Source organism: Brassica rapa, chromosome A09, assembly GCF_000309985.2.
Source record: "Brassica rapa cultivar Chiifu-401-42 chromosome A09, CAAS_Brap_v3.01, whole genome shotgun sequence".
NCBI lineage: Eukaryota > Viridiplantae > Streptophyta > Magnoliopsida > Brassicales > Brassicaceae > Brassica > Brassica rapa.
In genome coordinates this window covers 22,996,823-23,002,367 of record NC_024803.2, presented here as the reverse complement: position 1 = coordinate 23,002,367, position 5,545 = coordinate 22,996,823, and the positions used below count along the sequence as shown (strand labels likewise).

At 45.3% G+C, this 5,545-nt stretch overlaps 1 non-coding gene across 1 annotated transcript; it reads left to right on the top strand.

Moving 5' to 3' along the window:
• Positions 1-4,447: 4,447 nt before the first annotated feature.
• On the top strand, positions 4,448-4,553 carry LOC117128704. Its single transcript, XR_004452098.1, has one exon. It is a non-coding gene; the product is annotated as a small nucleolar RNA R71 (small nucleolar RNA).
• Positions 4,554-5,545: the final 992 nt, after the last annotated feature.

The following is a 5,545-nucleotide window of genomic DNA, read 5'->3' as shown; positions in this document are numbered from 1 at the left end:
TAGCCTATCTTGAACGTTGTCAATGCTGACCTCGTGCCAGCCTATGTTGTCATAGGCGTATGCTGAAAGTTCTGTCAGTTCCTTGTGCATTGACTCTATCGTCTTGTGTATCAGATGCTCGCCGGCTGGTGTAGACTCGGCGTCGACCGATGCGATCATGTGTTCGTCGGTCGATCTCGGCGACTTACCATCGAGCGATTTCGCTTGCGTCCTGTCGATCGATGCTGATATATGGTGCTGAGCTGCGAGTTGCCTCTGAATGGCTTTGACTTCTTTATGTAGCCATTCTGCGTGGCTGTCTAGTCCACTGATTTTGTTGTCGAATGGAAAGTAGATGTCATCGCAGCGTTTGTCAAGTCGTTCCTCCATAGTGTCTATTGCAGTGTAGATCTTGGATCTGATCTTGTCAACCTCTGCTGCTGTGTAAGGAAGTAACTCCACAGGATTTTTGCCATCGATCCAAGGCCCTCGTAGCCTGTCGATCGATGCTGATTTTGCCTGCAAAAAAATTTGATTAGTAATGTTATCAATATCCCTTTGGGCATGAAGTATTTGACTAGACAATTTGTTTAAATCTATCATGACTGGCGATATGTCCTCGTAAGTCCTCAGCCTCTCATTCATGGCTGAGATCTTAGCGTCGAGCGATGTGATGGTACACACGTCGATCGATGTGGCTGGTTGTTGGTCCTTCTTGCGAATGGTGTCCAGATCTTGCTGCAGTAGCTCGATTTTAGTGCTCAGCCAGTCCACGTTGTTGTTGAGAGGGTAGTACACGTCGTTTATCCTCGTGTCGATGTATGAGATTTCCCATTCATCCTTGTGTTCTGCTGAACATCGCGGTTCTGCAGGGATCTGTCCTGTAGGAAGACTGACGTCGATCGATGGTGCATGTGGTGCGTCGATCGATGCTGAGGTCGTGGCTTCCTTCTCAAGTTGCTGACGTAAACTCTCAATTTCTGTCCTCATTTCTACCATACTTCTGAAAATCTCATTGTAGCCTCTATCCAAAGGTTGATGTGTATCTTCTACCAATGATTTGAGCTCCTCTCCCAGTTTTTCCTGAGCTCCACAAATACCAGTCACCATCTCGTTGATTTCCTATTTGGTGTAGAGTTCTGGTGCCAGTCTTGTGAGTATGAAGGAAGTGGCATGTTCTGGAAGACAGATGTGGCTCTCTTCAAAAAGAAATGCTCTTTCCAGTAATTTCCTGATGTCGTCCTCTGTGACAGCTATCATCTCACCAGCTACGCCTCGTGCGTGTCCACACTCATCTCTGTAGACTCCATACTCGTCCCTTCGTTCCCAAGTGAACTTTCTGGCTCCGTACATGTCATAAGCGCGGTTTCCAAATTCATACCGTCTGTCGATCGACGTCGGGTCATCCTTATCGATCGACGTTGGTGTTACCCTGTCGATCGATGTCTGAGTTGTCCCGTCGATCGATGCTTGCCCTTTTGGTTGGCGTGATAGATCTGGATTGATTTCTGTTGTGGCGACTCCTACGTGGTTGTTAGGATCTGTTTGAATGACGTCTGGAGTGCCACGTTGCTGTGAGAATAGGTTGTCAGGTCCATTGGCCACTTGAAGGATATCTGCTATGTCCTCTCTGGACACTTGTAAAATCCTTCCATCTATTGCACGTGCGTTGCCATCTGGGTCTCTGAAAATACCAAATTCATCAGGTGTGAGAAAACCATAATCAATGTTTGCATTATTATTCAATTTAGAAATAGAAAGATTAGGGTTTAGAGTAGTATCGATCGATGTAGATACAGATGCATCGATCGATGACAGAGTAATTTCTGCAGAAATTGTGTTCTTTAGATGATTGCTCTTCATGGATTTTCCTGTTGATGTAGATGGAAGAGTGTTCATCTTTTTTGCTTGTGTGTCTGCTCTGGTGTGTGGAGGTGGTTTCGGGGGTGCAAAACTTTTTATATAGGTATCTATAAACCTAGTTGGAGAGGGAATATTCTCCTGCTCCTGAATTTTCGCTGCGGAGCGAATATCGATCGATGTTCCTGTATGAGTGTCGATCGATGTGAGCGGTTGTTTTGCTGGACGAGAGTGGGTATCGACCGATGTGGAGTGCACTTCGTCGAACGATGTTGGAAACGTGTTGGTGAACTTATGTGTTTCAAATCTTTCATCCTGCATAGACATTCCTATTGCACGTTCTTTCCAATAATCCTCATCGTATTCCTCTGTATGTTCCTCGTTAGGTGAAGTAATTACAGTGTCAACTGCAAAACTTTCATGGAAACCACTGTCTGCCCAACTGCCTATGGAATAATCATCACGTCCCTTGCTTGGAGGGTGGAAGGCAAAGTGTGGGTAACAATGATTAGGTGGAGCGAAATGGTCAACCGGCTGCTTTACATCGAGCGGCGTGTTGTTGCGGTCATCGGTCACTGTTGACTCATTGGAATCGATCGTTGGAAAAGTGGGTGTGTCGATCGATTATGAGTACTCTGTTTTGTACTCTGATTCGTACTCTACATCACAATGGCATGCGCCAAGGAAGCCAAGTTCTTTTCCGTAATCCACAGAATTAATAACCTTTCTCTTAGGTTGGATAGGGTCGTAGTGGATGTTGGGGTCTATCAGCGTCAGACACAATTTGTTTTTGTTCATGTCACATAAAGCTCCTACTGTAGCTAGGAAAGATCTTCCAAGCAGAAGTGAAGAGTTCCAGTTAAGCTCGATGTCCAGGACATGAAAATCTACCGGGACAAGGGCATTACCAATCTGTACCTCCATATCTCTTATGATACCTCCTGATCGTTTTTCTTTAAGATCCACGAAGGTGAAGGATTCTGTTGAAGGTTCGATGGTCAAACCAAGCTGGTCTGCCATGATCCTAGGAAGGGTACTAACTGATGCTCATGTGTCACACATTGAATGGGGAAATTCAACACCCTTGACTACGCATGGTGTTGCAAACTTCCCAGGATCACTCTTCTTTGTCAATGTGATCCTTTGTCTCATCGTCTCTCTGACTTGATGAAGCATTCTTCTAATGTCCTCCTCAGTTACCTTTGTTTCTCTGAAGAACATCCACAACCGGTGTGTGAAGAAAGCTTCATCAAAAGCTTTTTCGATTGGGATTCTGAGGACTCTTTTAGTGAAACCATCCATCTCCTTATCGCTAGCTTCCCTCTTAAGGTTCTTAGGAATTTTCTCCTTTCTTTTCCTTAACCTACTCCCTTTAGTTTCCTGATCTTCTTGAACTGGTTCTGGTGAACTATTTAAAGGGTTGGGTTTTAGTTCGGGTGGGTTAGCTAATGGTTTTAGGTGGTGGTCTAAATGCGTTGATATAATCATTATCGATTGAGGGTAACCGCACTCGATATGTCAGAGGTGCCTGTCGATCGATGGGAGGTGGGGTGTGACGATCGATGTCGGACTCACTCTGTCGATCGATGGTTGGCTCAACCGATCGATCGATTTTATCATAGAAAGGGGAGGGTGGGTGAGGATTCTTAGCTGCGAATTCTTCGTGAGTTAGAATTCGAACCGCATTGCATTCAGTTGATTCAGCGGACGACGTCGATCGATGACTGGAATAATCCATCCATCGATCTTTGTCATGGTCTGTTGATCGATGCGAGTTCATCGACATCGGTCGACACCATTGGGATCCGCTGAGACTCATGGAGCTTTCGACTTCGAAGTCTCCTTCCTCAAGCTTTTCATGTCTCACCACTTGCCAGAAATCATCATCTATGATGGCATTACGTGGTGTTTTCCTTTATCAGCTCCTGCCTCTCTAGCGAAAGCTTCTTGCCTCTTTATAGTCTCGCCAGTCTGAATTACTTGCGTTTCAAGTTTTCTCACCTGAGTCCCTAAGGTCTCAATTTTGGTGTTCAGATTGTTGTAAGCGGAGTCTATTTTACCATTGAAATCCATGGTGATTTGTTGTTGTCCCAACAGTACTCGATCAAGCATTTCTTTGATCTTGCTCTCCTGAGTCTGGGGTGGTGGATTCTGGTAGTAAGAGTTCGAGTAGCTTTTGTTGTTGTTGAAGGGTTTTTGAAATTGTGAACTCTGGTTACATCTTTGACCATTTCCAAAGAAGTTTATGTTTCCGCCCTGGTTTCCAAATTTCTGGAATCTAGTACCTCCGATGTAGTTCACATTTTCTTCTCCTTCCGTATCTGCTACTTCTCCTTCAGCTGAACAGACTTGCTTCCTAAAAAGCTCGTGCACCACATCTAACTTAGCTCTTACGTCGTCCATCTGTTCCTTCCCGATAGAGGCTATAGACTTCTTCCGTTCAGAGTCAGTGTTTTTGGTGATGCTGCTGTTAGCGAGGTTTTCGATAAGTCTCACAGCTTCCAACGGATTCCGAGTAGTGAAGTTTCCTTCACTCGCCGTATCAAGAGCCATTTGAAACTGTAAGGCGAGACCTCGGAAGAAAGTGCTTAGCAGCTGCACTTCGTTAAATCCGTGGTGTGGACAGTCTTGCTGGAAGAACCTAAATCTAATCAACGCATCTTTGAAGGACTCCCCAGCCTCCTGCGAGAATGTGGAAATTTTGTTCCGAAGTTCTTCAGCGCGTGCCTCATCAAAGAAGTTTCGTAAGAAAGCATTCTTGATGTCGGCCCAGGATGTTAAGGATCATGTGGGTTGCTGCCTAAGCCAGTGCATCGCTTCTCCATTCAGCGTGTATCTGAAGAGCTTGCACAACAGGTAATCTTCGGGGACTCCTTCCATCCGAATAGCAGCGTTTAGATCCTCGAACCGTTCCAGATGGTCCATAGGATGCTCGTGCGGTAACCCAGAGTAGGGTATCTGCGACACGAGTGTAGTATTGAGGCTTCAGCTCGAAATTCTGCTTTTGGATCTCTGGAAGTCGAATAGCTGATCTGTTGGAATAGTACTCATCTGGGCGATTGTAGTCGGCCAGTGGTTTCGATCGAACGTCCTCATCTACAGGTTCAGCAGCTCCTGTAGCATCAGCATCAGGGATTACAGTCCCCTGAGCATCTATTTTCTGACCTGTTGCATTACGCAGATGACCGTTCTGGTCATACAGGTTTCCGTAATAATGTTTACCATTTTTGACGACACGGTATCGATCGATATACGCGGCGTAGTATCGATCGTTGTCGAACCATTGGGATCGATTGACGATGAAGGTCTGGTGTCGGTCGACGGTTGGTTGTGCGTATCGATTGACGACGAATTTGTTGCGTCGAGCGATTTGGAACGTTGACCTCTACGGATGGTGCGTTCCAAGTGAGCAGGATCGTCTGAGAACAGCAAGTCTTTCTCCTTGTTGCTTCTGGTTTCGCTGGGCATGCACCTGAAAAGACAAGAAAAAAAATTGTTAGAAAGGGGGTAGAGAAAAGAATAAGAATCAATAAAACTAAATCTAATGGCGATCAAAGCTCCCCGGCAACGACGCCAAATTTGATACCACTCAAATTACCCTAAGGAGTGTTACTCTCATCAAAAGAGGTTCAGATGTAGTACTTAGGGATCGAATCCACAAGGAGCTAGGGAACAATTAAATCTAGTGTTTATTAATTCTAAGAGT